Genomic DNA, 26,820 nt, shown 5'->3' with positions numbered 1-26,820 from the left:
TCTTACTGTAAGTCAAAAGTTGAGAGGTTGTACCTGAGCTGGACTTTCTATAAATTCCCCTAAGACCTCCAATAATAGGGAGCATGCAGGGTGTGGTGGCATAAATCTGTAATCCCAGTGATTCTGAAGGCTGAGGCAGCAGATGGCAAATTCAAGGCCAACTTGGGCAACTCAAAGAGATCCTGTCTCAAAACAAAATTTCAAAAATGGTCTGAGGATCTAACTTAGTGGTTAAGTGCCTGGGCTAAATCCCCAGTAAAACACACACACACACACACACACACACACACACACACACACACACACTCCTAGGAAACAAAGGGGCAACAACATCTCTCCCTCCTCTTAGAAAGGGCCCACTCTCTCCCTCCCTCTCGAGAGTGCTTTCATGCTATGTTTTTACTACATTTCATGCCTTGCCTGAGATTTTCTCCTGCAAAAACACAGGTGGCAAAAAACAACACAATCCCCAGACTACCACTGATAACACTTGTTGGTAAAACGAAGATGAGAATTAATCTTCAAAACTGACAAAAGCTACAAGTGCCTTTAAAATCAACTGCTCTGTCTCTTAAGCATTCAAGTTTGTCATTACATTCTTCATGCCACAGCTTTCCTCTCTTTACCCAGTTCAAAGAGACCCCTTTCTTCTTCCAAAGATGTTCAGGATCTATCTTCCCTTTCAAACCAGTTCTCAAAAAACAGGTGGCAACTCAGTGTGTATCAAAAAGGAAATAAAGGACTCCATTCCTCGGTTGCAGCTCCACATGAACATGTTTCTCTTAACTATCAAGATCTACCCTGGAGCTGGGCATGGTGGCTCACAGCTGTAACCCAGTGCTTTGGGAGGCTGAGGCAGGCAGGAGGTTCTCAAGTTTGAGGCCAGCCTCAGGAACTTAGTAAGATCCTGTCAAAAAATAAAGGGAAAAAAATGCTCTCAGATTCAATTCGCCACACTACCCAAAAAAAAAAAAAAAAAAAAAAAAAGTCTGTATTAGCCTGTAGGGAATTTCAAACATGGCTGTGAAACATTAGGCCCAGTGCTTGGAATAAAGATTTAGTAAATGTTATATGTTATTGCTGTAGTTGCATTTTTTTGTACCAGGAGTTGAATCCAGGGGTGCTTAACCACTAAGCCATATCCCCAGCCCTTTTTATGTTTTATATTGAGACAGGGTCTCACTAAGTTCCTTAGGTCCTCTCTAAGTTGCTGAGACTGGCTTTGAACTTGTGATCTTCCTGTTTTTTGGCTTCTCAAGCCACTGGGCCTCTAGTTGCATCTTTTAAAGGTCTTCATAGAAAAACTTGAAAGAATACTCTATTTGCCTCCACTTCAACTCAGTATTCTGTGGTTTCTGATGCATCCAACCAAGGAAAATGTCCTGGTTGTGTTCCCCCACACCTTAGTGCAGCCTGCTCAGGCCTAACACTATTTACTTACACCTCTTCTTTGCACAAAACCAAATAAACCCAAAAGAATCAAAACTTCCCCATAGCTTTTGTAAGCCCACTCACATGTGACCATCTCAAGTTCTAACTCCCTGCATGATCCCAGACATGCAAAGCAAGAAGTCTGACAACTCCACCCTCAGCCCTGACCTCTCTTCAGAATTCCAGATTCATATTTCCAGCCAATTTCTTGCCATTGTCTATGTCAAGATCTCACCTGGATGTTCTCAGGACCCTCACACTCAACATGTCCATTATTCCTCTTCCTGAATTCCATCCGGAAACCATCATCACCTAATTCCATCAGTTCAAGCACAAAGCCTGTTGTTCATTGCGTCCCGGCTCCTCCTTACCCAGCATCCCAGGGTCCTTCAGACAATGACTCTGCAACCACACTCTTCCTCTCCATCTCCTCCACAGATCCTTGTCCTGTCACAACCACCCTCTTACTGATGGGTCCTCTGCTTACACTCTCTCCCTACTGCAGTTCATCTGCCCAGCTGCTACCAGACTCATCCTTCCAAACCACAGTCCTCAGATCACCTTAATTTTGCTTCCAACTTTTCAAATCCTCCCATTGCTCCTCAGTACCCACTGTTTACCTGTGAGCAGAGCAGAGGTTTAAAAAAAAATGTTTTAATCACATTTATTGCTTAAAAGCACACTAGGAAATCATTAATGATCATTTTGGCCCTCAGGAAGCTTATAGTTTCCTTCACTGTAACTGTAATGTTATTCAAAATTATAAGTAAAAATGGAAAAGATTAATAAGTTCATGTTTTATCCATGTTACATTATATATATTTACCTTTAAACACCCAGAGACGCTGGGGGCAGTGGTGAATATATGTAATTGCAGAAAATCTGGAGGGTGACAAGATGAGCCCAGACTCAGCAACTTAGCAAGACCCTGTCTCAAAATAAAACTCAGGGCCTCATACATGCTAGACTAAGTGAGGGCTCTACCACTGAGCTACAACTCCAGCCATGATGAAGATGTGAACACCGTAAGTCAATACAAACACACTTTGTCCAAGTGGAAACCAAAATCAGTTTCTTAGTAGTTTGTTATTTCACATTGAGGCAGGAAGGAAAATGTTTAGAAAAACAGCTCTGGGTCCTGGAATTAAACCACACTATTGCGCCTGAAAGGGATAATTAACACAAGTAATTAACTGGGGGAACCTCTAACTTCTATCAACAGCACGACCATGGGAAAAGGATATCCTTTGACCTTCAAGGCCTTGTAGATGGTCACATCCGGGTTTCCAAAGAGTTCCTCCAAAGCTGTTACCCTCAGAATACAGGGAGCAAGATGATGTGTTTCAGCAAAAGGGCAAGATGGGCTTGAGAAAAGGGGATTTGGGCTAGGGTCATAGAAGCTGAAGCCAGAAGGGACCCTGGAAATTGTCTAATCACACACTGGCAACATTAAGGCCAAATCTAGAATTTAGGGGTGTGTGTGTGTGTGTGTGTGTGTTTGTGTATGTGTTCACCTGCTCAGTGCTATTGCTTTTGTTTTTGTTTTTAGCGAATTTGAATAAATTGCCAATGTTTTTAAAGATTTCAGTCCAGGGTGGTGGCGCTTGCCTACAGTCCCAGTATTTGGGAGGCTGCGGTAAGAGGGCTGTTTAAACCCAGAAGTTTGAGGTCAGGCTGGGCCTCATCCCATATCCTCTCTCTTCCCAAAGAGTTTAAGAGGTTTTTTGAGTGGATCATTGAAGTACAGGGTCATAAAGAGTTTAGGGTTTATTAAGATAGTGAAAAATATACCCTGATTAAATGTATAGAGGGAAAATAATTAGAATAATGGGCGTGAGGATGCAAAGAAAAAAACAGAAGAATACTTCTGTGGTACCAGGTTCAAATTCTAACTATTATTAATAAAAATCATCATTCACAGAAGAAGATCTACAAGCAATCAACAGATATATGAAAAAAATGTTCAACATCTCTAGTAATAAGAGAAATGCAAATCAAAATTACCCTAAGGTTCCATCTCACCCCAATTAGAATGGCGATTATCAAGAACACAAGCAACAATAAGTGTTGGTGAGGATGTGGGGAAAAAGGTACACTTATACACTGCTGATGGGGTTGCAAATTAATGCAGCCACTCTGGAAAGCAGTGTGGAGATTCCTCAGGAAGCTTGGAATGGAACCACCATTTGACCCAGCTATCCCACTCCTCGGACTATACCCAAAGGACTTAAAATCAGCATATTACAGAGATACAGCCACATCAATGTTCATAGCTGCTCAATTCACAATAGCCAGACTGTGGAACCAACCTAGATGTCCTTCAATTGATGAATGAATAAAGAAACTGTGGTATATATATACAACGGAATATTACTCAGCCATAAAGAATGATAAAATTGTGGCATTTGCAGGCAAATGGATGAAATTGGAGAATATCATGCTAAGTGAGATAAGCCAAATCTCAAAAAACCAAAGGATGAATGATCTTGCTGATAAGTGGATGATGATACACATTGGGGGGTGGGAGGGGTTAGTGTTAGGGTTAGGGTTAGGGTTAGGGAGGGGGGCAAGAATGGAGGAAGGAAGGACTTTATAGAGGGAAAAGAGGGGGGGGAGGGAAAAAATAACAATGAATCAACATTACCCTATGTAAATTTATGATTACACAAATGGTATGCCTTTACTCCATGTACAAACAGAGAATATATCCCATTTGTTTACAATAAAAAAAAAGAAAAAAATTATCATGTATGATACCCTCATTTTATGACAGCACAATAGTTCAAAGAACCGGCTCTGGAAGCAGATCAGTTAGTGAGACCCCATCTCAAAAAAATGAAAAAATAAAAGGAAGATTTCTCACAAAAAATCTGAATTTCTTAATTCACTCAAAAAATCAGCATAGTTACACTGGGCTCTGATTTTTATATAACAATTAATTGGACCTGAGTAACTTTGGCCCTTACTGGATGAGGCATAGTCTCTCCAGTTCCTCCTACTCCCTAACATCTCCCTGACAAAGGGCCAAGACTGATTTGCATTTGGAGTTTGGCCTGTGCTACCTCCCACCTCCCTATTGGCTCCATCCCCAGTCTCCTGTGCTTATTGATGATACCTTCACCTGGGTGAACCTTGTGAACTTGCCACCATGGATCGTATTCAACCCCTGGATATACACAAAGAAACTGAGCTTTAGAGATGCCACCTGGCAGGAGATACCAGTACCAACATCTCTTATTCACCATATGGTGAATGGTCATCTATTTCTAAGTCCTGTGTCCAAACTCAGATGAGAAGGCAGCAGGATTTGTAAACTATTCAGAATCTGAGAACAGATGGAAAGCTCTAGAATTTTAACAGAGTTAAACATAAGCAAATTGAGGGCTAGACCTGCACATGCAGGTGGGCATCATCATCTACCACATCCCAGTTTCTTGCTCTGTGCTGCAGACCCTTGCTACAGCTTATCTGTCTTCCATACAACCCTACCCAAAGCTTGGCCAAGGAGTGGTGTTCTGGTGCAGAAACCCATGATGATGCTATGAACCCTGAAGTCCTCTTCTGCTTCATATAAATTTATACATGATTATGTGGGGTCCAATCTGTTGTCTGAATGCACACTTTAGTATGCCATGTACAACTAGTATGTTTGCTGTATAACCTTCAAAATTAAAAAAAAAAAAAAACAATCAAGACACATAATGAAATACAGCCACATCAATGTTCATAGCTGCTCAATTCACAATAGCCAGACTGTGGAACCAACCTAGATGCCCTTCAATTGATGAGTGGATAAAGAAACTGTGGTATATATATACTATGGAATATTACTCAGCCATAAAGAATGATAAAATTATGACATTTGCAGGCAAATGGATGAAATTGGAGAATATCATGCTAAGTGAGATAAGCCAATCTCAAAAAGCCAAAGGACGAATGATATCGCTAATAAGTGGAGGTTGACACATAATGGGGGGGAGGGAAGGGTTAGAGTTAGGGTTAGGGAGGGGGGCAAGTATGGAGGAAGGAACTACTGTATAGAGGGTAAAGAGGGGTGGGAGGGGTGGGGGGAAGGGAAAAAAATAACAGAATGAATCAAACAACATTGCTCTATGTAAATTTATGATTACACAAATGGTATGCCTTTACGCCATGTACAAACAGAGAAACAACATGTATCCCATTTGTTTACAATAAAAAAAAAAAAAGAAAAAAAAAAAGACACATAATGATGTGTATGGGATGCTGATATAGAAAATTATCTGGCATATTGGGGGAATAATGAGAATACTGGAAGTTCATACTCTTCCAGAGAATCTGATTTACTCCTCTTATTTGCCACCTTCCCACATTCTGTGTCTACTCAAAGAGTTCACTTATTTTGAGTGGGTTATTACCCAAGTACAAGATCATATAATTTTTTTTCAGCACTGAAGACTGAAGTCAGGGGCATGCTACCACTGAGCTACATCCCCAGCCCTTTACATTTTTTAAATTTTTAGACACAGTCTTGCTAAGTTCCCAAGACGGTCCTTGAACTTGTGGTCCTCCTGCCTCAGTCTCCTAAGTCAGATCATATAATAGTTTTAAGGAATATTAAGATGTTGAAAAAATGCCCCATTATTAAATATGTAAAGGGAAATTGATCTGAATGATGGGAATTGAGGATGCCAAGAAAAAAACAGAGGAATACTCCTGCAGGTACCAGGCCCAATTTCTAACTACTATTAATAAAAGTTACCATGTACGATGTCCTTGTTAGTGCTAGCACAACAGTTCAAAGAATCAGCACTGGAAGCAGATGGCTTGGGTTCAAATTCTTGCTGCTACCACTTACTTTGTTGAGTTGCCTTATCAAAATTCTCAGTCTAAAATCAAAATAATGCCTCCCTAGGTAACAGATATGTGGCTCCCATGACATAACATGATTAATAAACAATATTACTATTAACAATTGAAACAGATAAAAGAAAGTGTCTTTACTCTGTATATTGGCCCAGGAAAGTAGATGTTTCCCTATCTAAAATATGAACTAGCTGAGTTATTATACCATAAGATTGCCAACTTGGCAGGAAGCATTGTTAGATATGAAGAAAGCTTTGAAGGCTATTTGGAATATATTACTTTTTATGGTAATAGTGATAGAAAGCAAACATAATTGAGATTTTAACTGTTTGCCTATTTTAAGGGGAAACTCACAAAACTGAATTTAAAGTAAAAAAGTGTAATAAAGCGCTCTGAGATTGTAGGTGTGAATATAATAATATTCAGTCACATTTTAATTTCTTAACATGACTTTCCATGTTCTCCATACTCTACACCTATTCTACCTGCCAGCATTATCCATCTTAAATTCTGTCCACTTCAAACTGCTCGGCTTCCTTGGAACACATCAGACCTTCCATAGATCTGTGCCACTCTCATTTCAGTAGCCTCCTTCCCAACAGGGAGCTCCCTTCCTCTTCAAGTCCCAGCTGAAATGCTGCACCCACCACAAAACTTTTCTCAGTTTTTAACGCACTTCTCTTTTTCTTTGTCATTCAACAGCAGACCACTGGTGTTCTGTCATACGACTCCATTCACACTATCTTGTATTGTCAATGTTTATAAACATGCCTATCTTTCCCATTAGCCTTGAGTCATCAAAGGAAGGGATCATGCCTTCTCTTAAACTCAATTTTAAGCTAGAGTTCAATCCCTTTATCCACAGAGAATACATTGGTGTCCAGGAAAGAAGAATCCCAAATAAAACATCAACTAACTCAAAATAGAGGTGTTTTGGCAATCCTTAATTAAAAGTGAACACATAACAAGGGAGGGGAGGAAGGGAAGTATAGAAGTTCACTGGATAAGACAAAGAGGAATGCAGAGAAGGGAGGGGAGATGGGAATCAGAAAGACAGTAGAATGAATTGGACATAACTTTTCTATGCTCATATATGAATACACGATGGGTGTAACTCCACAACATGTACAAGCACAAGAATGGGATCCTAATTGGAATAGGTTGCACTCTATGTATATGTAATATGTCAAAATACACCATACTGTCATGTATTTCTAAAAACAACAAATAAAAAAATTAAAGTCATGGGACTGAGGATGTGGCTCAGTGGTAGAGCATTTACTTAGAATGCCTCAGGTCCTGAGTTATACCTCCAGTACTGGGAAGTGGGGCTTTAAGTCACTAGATGATACTTTCCTGGAAAGTTGTAGTTTCTCAAGTAAGACCTTGTTTCATTTCACCTTCCCGCAAGCCTTCGACACCTTCCTGCATTCTATGAATAAAGTTCAAAAGACAGCTCACTGTAGAAAAAATACAAAATATTTGGGGGTTCTACATATTGGGGTGAGGAGGTAAAACTTGAAAATCTGACCACATCTAGTTGTTATTTTGTAGCTCTGCAATCTGTCCAGATAAAGATTCAGACACCAACCAATGCACACCATCACCAGTTTCTCAGAATCCCATCCAAATTCAGTAAAGATTTCCTACCATCTTGATCTACCTCACCATACCTTTGCCCTTCCAGATACTCATCCTTTACATCTGAAGGATTCCTGTCATTTCAGGCACCTATACAAAAAAATGGAACAATTCAAGGATGATCTTAATTTGCTCAGTGGAGCCAGTAGTATGAGTTGCTGCAAGATTGCAGGTTAAAGAATTTTATTATCTAATTTCTACTTTCAAGAACTTTAGGAAGAGAAAAACTTGTTTCTGGTAATAATGCTAAACCTATTATCTGCATTTACATACTACTTACAAGAGATTGTAATCATGTAATGTATAATCTGTCCTTCAACTTCATTATCTTCTCTAGCTTCTTCAGTGATCTGTCTATACCAGCCTGAATAATTTTTCTTTTTTTCTTTTTTCATTTTGCTTTTTCAGTACTGGAGATTGAACCCAGGGTGTGTAGCTCAGTGGTAGAGCACCCCCAGTATGTTTTATTTTTTATTCTGAGACAAAGTCTCGCTAAATTGCCTCAAGATGTAGTTCAGTGGTAGAGTGCTTACCTAGCAAGAGGAAGGCTGGGTTCAATGCTCGGTACAGCCAGTGTATTTTCTATGTATCTCCAAACTATGGTGGCCCAGGAGACTTGTCTAATGAAAGTTATATCAAGAGATTTACTGTACAGCATTAGTATAAATGCTGTCCATATTTCCTGGATGGTTTGCGTCAGATAGATCTGGCATCCCAAGAAGGGAAAGCACTGATTTGAATTTAATGGCCGAATTTAAAAAATGGTTATCATCTCTCTGGAAAGTCTCCGAGCGCTTCTGAAGCCATGGTATGTTACCACAGAGAGTGCATAAGCAGCAAGTTTCCCTCGGTGGTCAGGTGGCAGAGGTGCCAGTGCCTCCCGCGGTCGTGGTGAAGGCTGGGCTCCTCCGCCGGCCCAAGGGCTTTCCCTGGTGGTGCTGAACCTGGCGAATACAGGCATAATCTGCCAGCCCTGCGCTCTGCGTGCCTCTTTCCTAGCAGCCCAAGTGCAACCGGGGCGCCCCTAATACTGACTCCCTCCGGGACCTGCATGAACCCTAACCTGACAAGAGGCCTAGCTGCCCTCAAGGAAATGGGGGCCCACCTGGATCCCACGCCTCTTCCGTGCTCTGCCACCAACTCCAGAAGCTATCTCTGGAGTTCCAATACAGCACGCCGCTAGCCGCATCCCGGGACGCCGTCCTTCCTCCAAGACCCCCTTTTTATTTATCTGCCTATTCCAGGTACAATGTAGCCCTCATTCCCGGGGAAATGTGCCCACCGCGGAGAAGCACTCCATCAAAAAGCCGGTTGTAAGCGATGGTCGCAAGAGCACCGCGGACACTCAGCTCCTAGCACACACCCCAAACAAGAAACCGGTTACAAGGTGACTGTCCGCGGGTGACAGCATAGTGGCCATCTCCTTCTAATGCTCGGGGTCTATACAAGAAGTTACTTCTCGTCTCCAGGAGTCTAGATAGCAGAAACGGCCGCACGCCCTTGGGACCCTCCCCGAGAGCCCTAGCCCTTTACCTGAGTACCGGCCTCGGAGGGGGCTCCGGGGCGCAGCACCCGGCGCAGGCCGGGCAGATGGTGCGGTGCGGACCGCGGCTGCGGCTCTCCCCTGCAGATCGGTGCGGGGCGGCTATTTATCCCGGGACCCGGCCCCTGCCGCTGTATTGGGCAATCCGTCCCGCTACGCCTTGTCCCTGGGGCCGCCGCCCTCTGCCCCCGCCAAGCCCCGCGGCGGCGGCGGCCACATGGAGCTGGAGAGCCTGCCCTCTCCTTTGGGCTCCACCTTCTTCTTCTCTTCCTCCTGCCTGCGAAGTTTATCCCCAGGTTTTTCCCCCTTGTTTCTCTTCTTTGCCCGGCACCCTGGCCAGTCTGAACCGGTTGTGACTGCGCTGGTGACTGGGGGAAGGAGGAGGAGGAGATGGAGGCGGAAAAGCGGGCGGTAGGGGCGCTGCGCCTGCTTTCGTGGCTCCAGGCCCGGCCAGGCCAGGAGGAGGGAAGACACTGCCTGACCGCGGGCTGGGCCCAGCACACAGCTACTAAGGCCGCAGGAGAGGTGGGCACGCCGGCCAGGCGCCCTCTCAGTGCGCACACACGCGCGTTCCTTGGCGCCGCTGCGCCCCTGCCGCCCACTGTGTGCTGTAGCCCTGAGGGCTAAGGACTGTGTGCATTTATGGGGATCCCGGGTTTGGATATGAATGCAAGTCGCCCCTCTTCTCTCTGGCTTCCAAGGCCACCGGGCGTCCTGCTGGCGGGAGCTGTATACCCTACTGGCAGTGATCCCAGAGAAACCGGCACCAGAACTTTGTGAAGTCGGTGCTCCTGGGCAGTGGGAAGTAAAAATGCCAAGTGCTGTCTTTTGTGACAGCTCTGCTAGAGAGGAGGGTGTCCTGCAGTGCACGGGGGGGCGGGAGGGGAGAGCGGGGGGGGAGGGAGAGGGAGAGATGGAGGGAGGGAGGGAGACCCTGCAGCTGAGGATGTTCAGTCTGTCCAGCAGTTGAACTGTACTAACAGTACCATCTTTGGCTGTTAACCGGAGCTGTTAACCGGAGCTAACGTGGATGTGGGCCGTTTTCCCGACAGAGAATCACTGTAACAAACTGGAGACAGTTCCTAGGTTCCAGTGGTTCACCAGGTGTAGGACCCCAACTCCAGTGATAGGCACTTTCTGTGTTAGTATGTGTGCATGTGTGTGTGTGCTTGTGCTTTTTTTCTGGGAAGCAGCACTGCTTTTCTACTCAGTTGAAAAGGAACTAGAGCCATGCACCACCTTAGTGAGAATTCCCTTTATACAATGAAGGACTTGGTTTCTGACCTGGACAAAGACTACTTTTTGCAAAAAGTTGATATCAAAAATCCGGATTAAGCTGTGAAACTCTTTCTTATTTATAACAATTTTCTTATTGATAACATCAGAAGGAGATTCCCAGAATCTTGCTCACATCACGGAGTCTATGTGAGATGAGGAAAAAAAAAAAAAAAAAAAACCTGTGGAGTCTGGCTGCACCTGTAATGGTTTTTCTATAATACAGAAATGGTGGTGTCATCCTTTCCCCCATATTATTCCTTTCTATTCAATTTACCGATTTCCAGGTTATGGGGAAGGGAATGAGCAGGTATTTGTTTTTTGTTTTGTATCCTCCCGTCTCTAAAAAGAAGAAAGAGTAGGAAAATATATTACTACAGTAAGAATTGGAAAGACGAGGTCTCAAAATAGTTTCTGGAAGGAATAAATTAAAAGATGATGCTGTTGTTGTCAACTTTTGTCCCCAAACTGGTTCCTTTTTCTCTTTTGGACTTGTGGAACTAGTAACAAAACTGAGCTCAGTTGAGCAGTTGAGAAAAGTTTATTCTTGACCAAGAATAGGAGAAGCAGGGAGAAAGGCTCAAAGATCAGCCTCTCAATCTCTTGAGAATTAGAAGATTAAAGATATAAAGGAAATAAGGGGTAAGGAAAATAGATGGAGATTTTCTGCAAATTTAGGTGCTATCTCTTTCTCCTTTTATGATTCTTTCCGGTCATTTTCAGGACAATTGTCAATCATTTAGCATGCAGAGGATTTATAATGAAGTTTGCATTTGTCTGGTGATTCCTGTAGCAGCTATTTTCAATCCCACTGGTTTCAGTTAGTCCATCTGGCCCTCAGGAATCTTGTCCTCAAAGATAAGCATGACCAGGATGGGACAGAAGTTCAAAGGTGTCCCACTGCTATAATCCCAGTGCCTCAAGAGGCTGAGGCAGAAAGATTGCAAGTTCAAGGCCAGCCTGAGCAATTTAGCTGTCTCAAAATAAATATTTTTTAAAAGATGGGACTGAGTGCAGTGTCAAATGCCTGTATTATCAGCAACTTGGGAGGCTGAGACAGGTGGATTGAAAGTTCAAGACGACCCTCAGCAACTTGTGATTTCCTTAGCAGCTTATTGTATCCCTGTCTCAAAATTTAAAAAAAATAAAAATAAAAAATAACTAAAAAAGGCTGGGGTTGTGGTAAAAGTGTTCCCCAGTTGAATTTCCAGTACCAAAAAATAAAAATAAAAAAATCAAACAAAACAAAAGGGGGATGGGTATGTAACTCAAAGGTAGAGAGAGTTTGCCAAGCAGAGGAGTAGACCCTGGAAGGACAAAGAAATTCAAGGACTTAGTAGGGGCTGCTTATCACATTCTATTTTCGACCTAGTTTGTTGTTACTCAAGTGTGTTCACTTTGAGATAATGTGTTAAAATGTTCACTGATAATTGGTATTCTTTTCTCTATATTTTTCAATAAAAGATATTGTAGAAAGTTGTTTCTTTTATTTAAATAGATCCTAACCATCCAAACACGTCTTCCTGACCAAGGTCAAACCACTCAATGTATATGAAATTCTAAGTTGGGAACACAAAACCCTACTTGAAAAATATTTCTTCATAACTACCTAGTTTCTGAAATTGTCCCATCCCTGTTCTTAACCACACCAATTTTTTTCCAAATTTCTTTTAGATGTAGTAAATAGCCATCACTCTCATTTCTACCCAGAACTGAAAAATAAGCTTGTCTTCACACATAGGCAAGGTCACCGCTTTAGAGTAATGCTAGACCCCAAGGGTCGAAAACTCAAATGGTTGCAGAGCCAGATTTGTTTCATGAATGAAGTGGATAGACGGCAGCCTGGGGAATAAGAGAGCATGGGACCTGACTGGGGTGATGGCTGCTTGGCACAGGGGATTCACACATGCACACTCATGTACATATATGTAAGGATGAAATAAAACCATTTTATATATTAAAAGAGAAAATAAAGGGGAAAATCTCATGATGTTTTACATAAAATAAATGAAGTCAGCAATTTTTTTTTTTTAAAAAAACACCTCCCTATACTCTCAAATATTCATTCCAAGCAGCATGAAAATGCAAGATCTGCTGGCAAGATCTGCTGGCAAGGTGAGGATCAGATAAGTTAAATATTGCTAGTTTTCCTGCTCTGAGCCACATCTCTCCACCTGTCACCAGGCCCTGAAGTTCATGTGTGTTTTAGTCAGCTTTTGCATCACTGTGACCAAAATGCCTAGCAAGAACAATTCAGAGGAGGGGACATTTATTTCGGATCACAGCTTCAGAGGTTCAGTCCAAGGTTGGCTGACTCCATAACTTTGGGCCTGAGATGAGGTAGAACATCTTGGCAGAATGGCATGGCAAAAAAAAAAAAAAAAAAAAAAAAAAAAGGCAGTTCAGGACATGGGAATCAGAAAACAGAAGAAAGAGCTCTGCTCACCAAAGACGAAGTATAAGCCCTAGTGACCTATTTCCTCCAGTCATAAACTACCTGCCTATAGTTATCACTCAGTTAATCCCTATCTTTGGATCAATCCACTGAGGTTATAGCTCTCACAATGTAATCATTTCATCTCTAAACATTCTTGCCTTGTCTATTTCTAAAGTGTTTTGGGGACAATGCATATCTAAACAATAACAATGTACTTTCAACCAGATGGAGTGAGAGAAAAAGGTAGGTCATTAGATAAGCTGGACCTGAACGAACCTGCCTTGGCAAGAAAAGAAGGCAGAGGCAAAGCTTTTGAAGGGAAATTGGTACGGAGCTGATGCCCCAAACGAAGGAGTTAATGTTTTGCTTGGTATTCTTATTATGGAGCATTTATTAAGAATTTTGTTTGCCAGGTGAAGTAGTGCATGCCCATTATCTCAGCTACTCTGGAGATTGAGGCAGGAAGATTATAAGTTCAAGGCCAACCTGGGCAATTTAGACACTGTCTCAAAATAAAAATAAAAAGGGCTTGGGGAGTAGCTCAGTGGTAGAGTGCCCCCGGATTCAATCCCCAGTATGGGGACGGGGGAAGAACTTTGTAATTTGTGAAATATTCTAAGATTTCCCTTTCCTGAAACATTTGCTATCTCACTACTTTAGAGAAAGAGATTAACCCCAAATTGCTCCTTGGTCCTCACCCCAGTGAGGAAGGAGAAGCAGACAGAGCAGAGAAAGGTGTCATTGGGGCAAAGCAGGGAATGCATGAGACCAACCCAAGTCACATTGGCCTCACAATTGCCTAGGTGGCCAAGCTTTCCTTCCTAAATAATTTTTTTCCTTTTGACATTTTGTTCTTCCCCTATTTATGAATTACAGCATACCCACAAAACACTGTACTTTGAAATGAAAATAACTAAAGTAGATAAAATTTAGATTTTATGGAAGTTAGCTAGACATCTATAAATCATTCAATAATGAATTCCATTTTATACTCTCACACTCTAACAGATAAAAGACCAGAAAGTAATAAAAGTGGGTCAATCATTCTATTTTATGCTTATAGAACTTTTATTCAAAAGGATTAATTTTCAAATGTTTAAAATAACCTTGAAGCTACATTGTGTGTGTGTGTGTGTGTGTGTGTGTGTGTGTGTGTGTGTGTGTGTTAAATGGCAATTGAACCCACAGGCAATCTCCTACTGAACTATATCTTAAGTAGTGGAATTTCGGGGGCTAATAACAATGGACCAATGACTGACTAGGGAGTTTGCAGGCTAACAGTCTGGACCAATGACTGCCGAGAATGTTCACAGGCTGACAACCGAACCAATGGCTGACTAGGATGTTCGTAGACTAATGATCTGGGTTGTGGGGGTGCAGAATACTGGTGGCAGCAAAGTAGCAGATCTGATGCCAATACTCTCCATGCACTCAATTTGTGTGAACTTAAGGTGCTCACATTTACTCTCCATGTCAATGTGCTTGTTCTCTGTCTGCACAGCAGAACTATATGCTTCTGAAAGCAGTTGAAGTCTAGCTGTTCTTCATTCTTCCCTACAACAAAAGGGCTTGAACAGAGTAGAAATTTGCTAAGAGATCATTTGTTGAATGAATGAATAACTAGATGAGCAAATGCATGAGTGCATGTCCAAACCATCAGAAACCGTTTTGCTGCAACAAGTCTCAGGAATTCTTCACTTGCTTTACTCTGCCCAGCTTTATTTATTCTAATTACAAGCATTATGTTATTGATTCTCATACATTTTACTCATCTTACAGAAGGGAAACTAAGGCTTCTTGAGGTGAAGTGAGTTGCCCAGAGTCAAAGGGCACCACAGTGGGAGAGACAAAACGTGAACACAGGCAGAGTCCAGAGTCCACCCTTGTGACATATGGACTCTGCTGTGCTTGTTCACAGATATACCCCAGGATCCAACAGAGTATTGGCCACATAGTAGGATCTCATATGTGTACTGACTGAAGGAAGGAAGGAGAAAATTCCTTCTTGTATTCAGAAAAGTTCAAGAACAGTTCTCACATTATTTTATTTTAATTATTTTTGGTACTATGAATTGAACTTAGAGGTGCTTAATCACTGAACCACATCCCCAGCCCTTTTTCATTTTTTATTTTGAGACAATAAATTGCTTAGGGCCTCACTAAGTTGTTGAGGCTGGTTTTGAACTTGTGATCCTCCTACCATAGCCTCCCAAGCCACTGGGATTACAGGCATGGGCCTTGGCACCTGGCTCACATTTTTAATTTAAGCCTGGAATCATGTGTTACATATTCAGATTAAATGATCTGTGGTGTAATCATGTTAGATAATTGATTAGAAGAGTTTACTCCCAGAGGCAGACTATTGAGCTCAAATGTACAAATAGATCCAGTTTTCTTTTTGAGAAAACTCAGGTAGAGCAGGTGACTGTTATTTAAAAATAAGCATAAAACCAGTGAATTGAATATTTTTTATGAAACAGTGCCATTTTTCAAAATGTGCCTCCACCTCAGTTATCTGCCTTAGATGTATTGCATAAAGAGGTTTAGATAATCCCAAACAATTTTTCAGTTCAAAATGTTGTTTTAGCTTTCTTCTCTTTTTCATTACATAATGTAAGGAAAAGAGCATAACCTCTACTCTATGTACAAGATCCACACCAGCCCCAATTTATGGTTAGTTCAAAGATTTCACTGCATTGTTCCAGCAAGTAAACAGTATTTCTTTGGAAAATGTGGTCACCTTTGTCTATTCTACATGCTACAATTTTGATTTCCTGAGTGTGATTTGGAAGGTCATAACTAACTCATGAAGATAAAAGTTGAAAAAAATATATACTCCTGAGGGGAAAAATGTAAGTCCATACAATTTCCATAACAATTTGAACACAGACTGAAATTAATACAGATAGAAATAATCTTAGCTGGGTACAGAAGCACACTCCTGTAATCCCGGCAACTCTGGTGACTGGGAAAGAAGGATAGCAAGTTTTAGACCAGTCTCTAAATAAAAAATTTAAAAGGGCTGGAGATGTAGTTCAGTAGAATAGGGGCACATATAGAGTGTCCCTGAGTTAAATCCCCAGGATTCATCATCATCCTCATCCTCATCTAAAAGTATGAATGAATTTACCTCTATCTGCCTTCACCTCAAGGAGGCTAATGTAGAAAGATTTGCTTATCTCTGTCCTTAAAACCCACCACATCATAGAACTGCTTAAATGTTTCCATCACAGTACTTGGGAGTTATTAAAAAATGTAGTTGAAAAAGCCCCCTGTAGTCATGATATGTACTTGAGGTCCCCTGTTTTATTTTAATAATATTTATTTGCTTTAACAGTTATCTAAATTCTTAATGTTAACATTTACTATTAATAATTTAAGATAAAATAATAATAGCTTACATTTTTAGGCAATTGCTAGGCACAGACAGTATCAAGGTCCAGAGAGAAAACAAGTTTATCCCAGGCAGTCAGATAAGGGAAAAAAACTATTTGTGGAGAAAAAACTATTTGGGCAGGGTTAAAGAAATAAACAAGAGCCATCCAAAGACCAGGGACAGTGGGAAGCTACAACTGCCTCTAGGGCTTATGTGACAAAGAGAAGACCTAGTATGCCTAGCACCTAGGAGAAGGGCATCTATAAAGGAGGGACCACCTGAAGGAAACTGGAATATGGAAGAGATAGCAGCTTTTTGGCCAGAGACAAGGGACAAAAATGTATGTTGAGAGAACACCCTCACCTCTCAATCTGCTCTCAAGTCTTGAAGGTGCCTATCACTGGCCAAAGCCAAGAAGAAGCCAGGCACTGAGGGAGTCCAGGGATTGCTGCCCACAAAGGGTCACAGGCCAGATATTAGATTGAGGTGACAGGCAGTCAAAGGGGAATGACCTGAACCACCAAGCACTGAGCTCAGCACTTGACCTGTGCTGGATTCTTATGTTTTCATAACAACAACCTTATGAGGTAGAGACTATTTCCCCATTTTACAGGTGATAAAAAGAGGTGTGGAATTTTAACTCAAGCTATCCTTCTGACTGGATTCTGTGCTTTTTTTCCCCAACACAATTAAATCAAGTTCAAATAAAAATAACATTTTATTGTTTTTGTTTGTTGTTTATTGTTTTCCTTTGTTTTCGTTTTCACTTTGCTTTGCTTCTATTTATTTCAAGATTGAAAGGCCCAAAAGAAAAAATATGACTGACATGACCAGGGCCTTGTAAGCATCTTTGAGGTAAGGGAAGACAAGATGCTTTGAGAGGTAATTCTCCAAAAGCAAATCAGAATGCTGGTTAGCCCAACCTAAGAAATGTCTTATCTCCATATCAAGGCTAACCAGGAGGCAAAGGAGAACTGTGAATATGTGGAATGACATAGTCAAATTTATGTTTCAAAAAGTATTAGTCCTAGAAGCCATGGTGGAGGATGGACTGGGAGGGAGAATATTTAGAAGACTGATTTAATATCTGAGTAAAAATCATGAACTTTTAAATTCAGCAGAATTATGAACAGTTAAAATCAATAAAATCATAGAAAGGTAAAAGAACTAATTCAGAGATTAAGTGAAGCTGATAAATCAAGGGCTCAGTAAGGAGAAAGGCCTAGGATGACTTCCAGGTTTCCTATGAGTTCACAAAGAATTTCTGGAAATTAAGGAAGTGTGCCTCACAATAGCAGAATCCTCTAGAATAGTTCTGATTTCAAATATTGTGTCTTGTTGTTCTAATAACACCAAAAAGAAAAAAATAATCTGAGAAACTCCAGCATGGTTGAATCTAAAAATAACTCCAACATTTCTTTTGCACCTGAAAATGGTACAAATTTCTCTTGTCAGCCTTAGTTTCCTGATTTGTGGTTTGGAATAAGTGATCATAGATCACAGAATAGATGCAATACAAACAAAAAGTAGGAAACCCATTAAATGCCAGTAGAATGAACAATGGTGGCTGGCAAAGTCAATGCTTAAGTTTCATTAGAAATAGCCGATTTTAGTCAAGAAGAATCAAGAGTGGATGACTAGGATTAAAAAGCTTCAGGAGAAAAGAGTGATATCTTTTGGCAGTAATAAGCAAATACTTATCAGACGCCAGATGTATAGCCAGCTCAGATAGAAACTAGCCAACATTCCTTTTTACCTTCCACCAAATCCTTCACTATGTACTCAGAGAAAAATCATATGTTTCTACATCCACAAAACGGTAAGACCCACAGTATCAATGCTGGGATCAATTACACAGATTGTGGTGCTCACCAGGCTGAGGCTGAATTAACTGACAACCTTATGTACCCTAATAATTAGAGACATTTCCTTCCATTGAACAGGGTCCTCCAGACATCCTTGGAAACACAAAGAGACTGTTCCTGAATATTTTAATTTCTAGTGTATTTTGTATGTCGATTATTTCCCTTAGTAACAGTCGTGCAAGTGTTTTTGGTTGGGTGTGTGTGTGTTTGTAACTGGAAATTGAACCCAGGGGAATCCATATGCTAGGCAAGTGGTCTACCACTAAACAACATCTTCACCCCTTTTATTCTGAAAAAAGTTGCTGAAATATTCTCAAACTTGCAATATTCCTTACTAATCCTCCTAAGTAGCTGAGAGATGAATGGATTTTGCTGTTGTTTTTGTCATTTTGTTTTCTAGATTGGGAATTATTCTACCCAGAGCTTTGTGCATATTCTGTCACTGAACTACCCCCCACCCCAACTTCCAGTCCTAAGAGTGGGGTTTTTTTTAGACTACTGAGTTTGAGTCAGAAACTAGAACTGGAAGGGACCCTGGGGATTAGCAGGTACAACTACTTACTTAGCATAGAATTTAATCTGCTAATTTTTTAATGAAGAAACAGAACTCTCAAGAAGTTGAATGAAGAGGCAGAGGGTACAAAGGATAAGAGCCCAGTTTCTGAAACAAAGGCTGCCTATTTGCATGGTAACTTTAATGAGATTTTTTTCTCTCTCTTTGCCTATTTCTTCATTGTAATATGAGGAGAATAATACCTAACACACATGGTAGTTGTGAAGATGTGTGAATTAAGCCAGAAAAAAAGTGCTTATTACAGTTTAATACATAGTACATGCAATATGAGTACTTGCTTTTCTGAGTGTACCAAAGAACCCCACTACAACTAAGGATCTGACCCACCTCTCCTGTTCATAGTTAAAAAAGGATGGTACTATCCATTGACAAATTGACAGTGACTAGAATGGATGTCATATCCATTAAGATGAATCATAAAAACCAATTATCAAAATTCATTCTAGAAGTTTCTATAATGACAGGCAGGTATGGTAGCCAGTTCAGAGATGAACAAAATCAGAAAATTAACTTTATAATTAAGTTGACTTTCATTATTCCTCAGGCATCAACCTCATTCCACATCACACCAATTTTTCTACAGCTCTGTACACGTCCTGTCAGCTATGGTCTTAATGAACTCCAGGGTTAGATTCTGACTTGGATGTAATTCTTGGAAGGCTACTAGTTCAACTTTTCTTTGGCTGGTGGAGATTGTTTTTCAGTAGGTTCTTTAGCCAGTGGCGTTACAATATATCACCAAATAAATCAAGAAATGAACATTACTATGGGGTGGGAAAAGAAATACCTAATAAAATTCCTGCAGTGCTGAGAACTATAATCTGCAATAAATTTGACTTACTGTGACTCCAATGGTGTATTTTAAAAAGTCTGTAGCTAATGAATTCCAAAAGCCACAAACATAATGTGCCAAGGCTCTGCTTATAGAAAACGAGCCATAGGAATTGTCTGTAGTTCACACACAACTAATAAAGTGAACTTCTTAAAGTACAGAAGAACAAGTAAAGCAGCCAGCATGTCAGTCATGCCAGACATACATTAAGAACTCACTGATTATTAGGTAAATGTATCTAATCATCATCAATAAAAAAGTATCATGTCAATTTTGATCATCACCTGACATAAAGTACTTGAAGAAAATGTGAGGAATTTCTTACATAGTTCGGGTTCCTAATTAAAACTGATAATAAGGAACCCAAATAGAAAGCTATGATTGCTAGATATCCTAAAATAAAGGTTTAAAGAAAATCGGTGAAAGTTTTTTAAATTATTTATTTATTTTCGAATTTTTTTACAGACTGCATTTTGATTCATTGTACACAAATGGGGTACATCATTTCATTTCTATGGTTGTACATGATGTAGATTCATACCATTAGTGTAATCATACATGTACATAGGGTGATGATGTCTGTCTCATTCCACCATTTTTCATACCCCCTCCCTTTCATTTCCTTCTACATAATCTGAAGTTCCCACATTCTTCTCTCACTCCTCACACCCTCACCGCCATTATATATCATTCTCCACTTATCAGGGAAAACATACGGTCTTTGGTTTTTTGGGATTGGCTTTTTTCACTTAGCATTATATTCTCCAATTCCATCCATTTATTTGCAAATGCCATAATATTATTCTTTAAAATTCAAACCAAATAAAGAGTGAGGAGGCAAGTGCTTTCTTTAGCCTTTATTTTGTAATCTATCTATTTGAAATCCTAAGAATTATCAAGGTGTCTAAGAGGTTCTTTTCCCCATAGAAACTGGGAGAAAGCATTTCAAAAGTCATAGATATGGCAGCCATTTTATATAACAGTTTAGAAGTACCCCAAAAGGTTAAAGGTAGTGTTATCAAATGATATAGTAACTCTACTCCTAAGTATATAATCATGAGAAATGAAACATGTTGCCACAAAGAGCTATATATGAATGTTCATAGCAGCATTATTCAGAATAGCAAAATAGGACAACCCAGATGTCCACTACTGTTGAATGAACAAAGAAAATGTGGTATGTCTATACGATGAATATTTTCTACCATAAAATTCTGATACATTATATAAAATGGATAGACTTTAAAAACATTATGCTAAGTGAAAGCAGCCAGACCAAAAAAAAAAAAAAAAAAAAAAAAAAAAACCAAAAAAAACAAAAGCTTCTTATTTTATGATTTCATTGAAATGACCAGAATCAGGGAAAGTAGATTAGTGGTTTTGTAGGGCTGGGGAACTGGACAGGCTGAAGGAATAGGAAATAACTCCTAATTGGTATTAGTGTGTGCAGAGTTCCTGTTTAGGATAATGATGTTCTCCAATAATCAATTGGACGATGACTGTACAACTCTACCAAAAATCATTGAATTGTACATTAAATTTCATGTAGTTGTATGTCAATTGAATGGCATATTGATTGATCTCAATAAAGTTATTATTTTAAAAAATATAGCACATGCAATTTTTGCTTTTCTAGTTTTTTTTTTTTTTTTTTTAACTATCCTAAAACTCCTTTTTAAATTCATCTGACGGAACAACTGAACTGCCTAGCATTTTGCCAAGTTAGGGGCCAGACATGATCGACCTAGAGTAACCATGAAAAAACTGCAGCTCTGAGAGAGTTCACTGTTCAATGTGACTTGTGATGTGCTAGCACAAAGGACAGACAACACTACAAAGTGAGTCTCATGTTTTCTCTGTCTTCTGCCATGGAAAAGCATCCTAACTCAGTGATGGGACAAATGCCAAAAAACTTACACAGAAGTTGATTTTTTATCAGTCCTGAGAAGTTAACTTCCATTTGTTCACTGGGCTATGACCACACAGGTCTTCCTAATGTTTTGGTGAGTTCTACCTGCCTTGGGCACTTCGTCCCTGCTATTCTCTTAAAGTCCTCACTTATCCTTCAGGTCTCCACCCAGCAGGCTCCTCTTCAGTCAAATTGCTGCTCCAATGCTGCTTTCTCAGGAAAGACTTCCTACAGCCCCCTCGGAAAAGATTCTTCTACCATATAAACCTTCCCTCCCTTCCTTTATTTTTTCATAGCACACGAAACTCTCACGTGTTTGTCAATTTTTCTTCTGTCTCCTTCACCAGAAAGCAAGTTCTGTGAGAACAAAGACCCTGCCTCTCTTGTTCTCCAATAAAAACCTGAACCTACGACACTTCTGGACAGGCAGTGGGTGCTTGACAAATATTTTTGAGTAAATGGTCTCCATGGTACAAGTCATAATCAACTTCCATAAACAACAGCTGAAAGGTCAATCTCTGTGCCTTGAGATCACACCTTTTCTAGGAGTCCAGGGGCACTGACACTCTGCAGATCAGTTTATAGCCACCTCCTGGCCGAAAGGGCAATGGTTCATACTGGAAACACAGTTGGCCACTAAGGACTTACCGTGCTTTCAGACTAATCTTCCCTCACCCTGTTCCCAGGTCAAATGGCAGGACATGTCCAGGGGCCTCTCCCGTGGGTTTATAAATAAGTCTGCACTCATTGCTGGTCTTAGACTGGCCCACATGGCATCTTGCCCTCAGTTTGCCCAGTTAATAGGACTGGTCCCAGTGAGATCAGCAAACTGTCATGCAGAGAACAACCCAGAACAACTGGGGTATAAGTGATCACATAAATAACACACATTTAAGAGTTTCTCTCAAATGGTGCCCTCAGTCTCTACAGAAGCAGTTCAACCTACCATGTTCCAGGGTTAGGAAATGTCCACTCTTACTAGAATGGGTATGCAGCTTGTTTTTCTTATGTCTGTCATTTCATTCAAGTGGACACTTTAAACATAAGATCATTTACAATCCTTGTCACTAAGTGCCTCACCAAGTGTTGAGTACTGATCACATAAAAAATTTGCTTTATTATTAAGACGAAGCAATTGGTACTATTACCACTATATATCACTTCTGATTTCTTTGGAAACAAGTTGTGAAAAATTCACATTAAAATGACTTTATGGATACATTTTGTTGTTGTTGTTTTTACAGTATTGGGGATTGAACCTAGGGTCTCACACATGCTAAACAAATACTTTACCACTAAGCTATAGCCCTAGTTCTTTTATAAATTTTATTTTCAGACAGGGTCTTTCTTAGTTACCTTGAACTTGCAATCCTGCCTTGGATCCTGATTACAAGGGTGGGATTAAAATGATGCATCACCTGGCTTGGATACAGCTTTAGTATCTTTGTATATCAAATATATAACAGTGATCTGAGACTCCTGTTTATAAGCCCTGACTTCATATTTCATAACACAAAACAATTGAGCTCAATGACTGTAGAATACACATGCCATTTGATTATAGACTAAAGCCTTATAAAAGAGGAAGGAGTTATCAGTCAATGTCTTGCAAGGTTTCACAACACACGTAGGATGGGTTGAGTTTTACACATTGAATCTTTGAGTTTAGGATTGAGATATCTTGTTATAGTCCTAATCTTTCATCTTCCAAATGAGAAAACAGTGAAGTCACTAAATCACTCTGGCTTAAACTGAGGCCAGATAACTGACTGGTTAACAACAATGTTCTAGAGGCAGATGGTTTTGAGTTGAGGGTATTGGTTCTCTCATCTTCCAACTATATCACCACAGTTAGAATGTTCTGTGTGAATTGACGTATTTGACTTAATTCCTCTAAACCTCCATTTCCTCATCTGGAAGATGGAAATTCCTTATTGACTTCTTAGTTCAGATTGAATTTCATAAAGTTTGCAAAACAGCACAGTACAGTGTGTTTCTCAATATTGGCATTTATAATTAACAAGGGTTCTGGCAGGCATTTTCTGACCTTTTTTTTTTTTTTCAAATTCAGGATACTTTCTTCCCAGGGCCACAGACTGGAGAAAGAATGCAAAACTACTTGAATTGATACCCAAAGTTTATTAAATTAAGAGCACATAGGTATCTGTGCTTAGACTTGGCCAGGTAATTCATATTTCTTGATGGAAAGTTAAGAAAAAACTCCACTTTAGCTAGGGGCTTGATTATAATAGTACAGGGGGACATTAAGTCCTATGAAATACTATAGAAATCACTCCCTGAAAAAAGTGTGATTTAATCCATATTGTGTACACACACACATCATGAATACTGTAATTCATTTAAACAATTCTTTTCCAATTCTATGGAAGGGAGCCACCTTTGGTAGTATTGGGTCCCTTATGTCACAGGGCTACTCCTGTCTTCTTGATGTTTATAACAGCTTGTTTTTTTTTTTTAGTTCATTTCTCTCATATGTTTTTATATATTTCTCAGTGCATTTCATTTAACAGTCACAGTATTTTGTGGGGGCGTATCAGGGATTGAACTCAGGGACACTTGACCCCTGAGTCACACTCCCAGCTCTATTTTGTAGTTTATTTAGAGTCAGGGTCTCACTGAGTTGCTTAGCACCTCGTTTTTTGTTGAGGCTGCTTTCGAACTCATAATCCTCCTGCCTCAGCCTCCCAAGCCACTCGGATTACAGGCGTGTGCCACAATGCCCCACTCAGTCACAGTACTTCTATATACACAGCACTTTTATATACACCACTCTACGAGGCAGATAACATTAATGCCATTGTTCTTTTTTTCTATGTCAGGGTACGAGGAGTGTGAGACCCAGAGACCCAGAGGTTAAGCAACTTGCCTAGAGTTCACATAGCTGTTTAGTAGTCAGATCAACAGTGATAGGAACACTTTGTTCAGAGAGCTCCCCAGAGCTTCTCAAACCATAGTATTACATGTGAATCACTGGAGTCTTATTCCAGTTTTGAATTCAGTGGGTTTCAGGGATTGTAGGATTCTGGATATGAAGCAAGTTCCCTGAAGTTGTTTCCGTGGATAGTCCTTGGATTGCCATTCTCATGCCATCTTTATTTTCTGGGCCTGTCCTTCCTATTATTCCCAATGGCAGTTGCACCACTGGGGTACGCAGGCATTCATTCATTTACCCCACAAGGCGCTGAACTCCATGAAAGCAGGAGCTGTATTTTGTTCATTACTTTGACCTGGCTGCCCAGCACCATTCCTGGTAAAAAGAAACTGAAATAATATCTTTTTTGAAGAATGAAGGGAAAATAAACTACCTCAAACTACAAAGTCATAGTGTTTGCTTATTATTACTCTGCTTGTTGAAAAGGGATGTTTATCATGTATGTTTTCTTCTCTCAAGTCACATTATAATACCTAGCTGTAATTGCTAGGTCCTGAATAATAACCAACAAAAGCCCTGCAGTTAAACAGTTTAAACCTATGCCTGCAACAGAACTATACCTAGACTGCAGTGGAATATAATCACATCCTCAGGCCACCAGCATGGATTAAGGGTGTAAGGGTTATAGGTAGAATATACAGGGTGACTGAGTTAACACTCAGTTTTAAAGGAGACACATTACTTCTGCAACTACCTGAGGATAATAATAATATCATTCTATCACAAATAGAGAATTTTCCATATGCCAGGTACTGTGCTAAGCATTTTCACCAGTTATCTCAATTCATCCTCTCTACAAACCTAGGTTATGGGGACTCATTCCTTAGGTAAGGGTTATCAGACAGTAAGTACAATGTCTGAAGCCAGACATTGTATCCACACGGTCTAGCTTCAGATTTCATGTTTCTAACAAGGTTGCCTACTATGTACAAGTTTCCAGGGAAGTGAAATGATTGCCTGAAGATGGAATTGATTTTACTCATTTGTTGGTGATCTAATAATAGGCTCCAAAAAGTTCCAGCCAGAGGAGGTTGAGGAGAAACACATCACATCAGTAGGAGCTGGCCCTTATACGCAAAAGGAAGAGTCTGAAAATGTGGTTCTGAAAAATAGTAAGATTTTATGCTACAGTTTTCAATTAATGCTCAGTTTGTCTCTATTTGGCTTATGGTTAAATATCCAACACCACTGAAAGGTTAGGTAAGAATCAGTTAAGGAACATGTCTCAAAGTCCAATTCCTTTCACACTTCATTAGGTCCCTCATGAAAGCTTGCATTAATGATTTGGCCAAACCTGAGAAGACAGTCATCACAAAGAAGGAATTAGAATTTTTTAAAGTGTTGTGTCCAATATAAAAACTCAAAGAGTCAGTAGTGGCACATGCCTGTAATCCTAGCAACTAGGAAGGTTGAGACAGAAGGATTGCAACTTTGAGACCAGTCTCAGCAATTAAACAAGATGTATTTCAAAATACAAAAAATAAAAAGAATAGGGAATGTAGCTCAGTGGTAACATGTCCCTGGGTTCCATCCCTAGTACCAGGGAGAAAAAAATGTCTAAAGGACAAAGAGACCTTGTATTTTAAAAGTTTGTAAAGGAGTTCAACAGTTATATTTTAACACTGGTAGTCAGAAAATGAGGGAATTAAAAAAGAAAAAACAACCAGGCAAGAATTCAGGTTAGACATGAGAAGAAGGTAAATTTTCTCTTTTCTTTCCAGGGTCTTATGCTAGGTGAATGCTCTACTATAGAGCTATACCCCTGGTGCTTAATCTTCTTAATAAAAGATTTTAAAAAGCAGAATAAAAATTAAACATGTGGAATACTAAATACAGTAATAGAGACATAAATGGAGCATTATTTTTGATAAAAATTTTGAGCTGTACAGATTTTAACTATATTATCCCAGTAACATGTTACTGGTTTTCTCTGGAAGGAATCTAATACCATGGATTGAGAAAGTTCAAGATGTAGTTCTTCCCCTTCCTGGTTATGGTCCCAATCTGGCATAATCCCTCTGAGATTTGGTTTCTTCACTGGTTAAATGGGGACAACACACACCTGTCTCCTAGGTTTACTGTATGCCTGTTAAATGGCATACAAAGAGCATTTAGTCCCACATAGGAAACCCACACAGG

General features: G+C 40.1%; 1 protein-coding gene across 3 annotated transcripts in view; it reads right to left on the bottom strand.

Annotated features, from left to right (window-relative positions):
* SLC16A9 (solute carrier family 16 member 9) overlaps positions 1 to 9,730 on the bottom strand; it is a 53,742-nt gene extending 44,012 nt beyond the window's left edge. The window contains exon 1 of one of the 3 annotated variants that reach the window (XM_079138149.1): positions 9,451 to 9,730. The gene's annotated coding sequence lies outside the window, so the exon portion shown is untranslated. The remainder of the gene's footprint in view (positions 1 to 9,450) is intronic. The other 2 variants (XM_079138147.1, XM_079138146.1) reach the window with 2 other exon arrangements.
* Positions 9,731 to 26,820: the final 17,090 nt, after the last annotated feature.

The sequence above is a fragment of the Sciurus vulgaris genome (assembly GCF_902686455.1).
Source record: "Sciurus vulgaris genome assembly, chromosome: 4".
NCBI lineage: Eukaryota > Metazoa > Chordata > Mammalia > Rodentia > Sciuridae > Sciurus > Sciurus vulgaris.
This window is presented reverse-complemented; position numbering and strand designations above follow the sequence as displayed.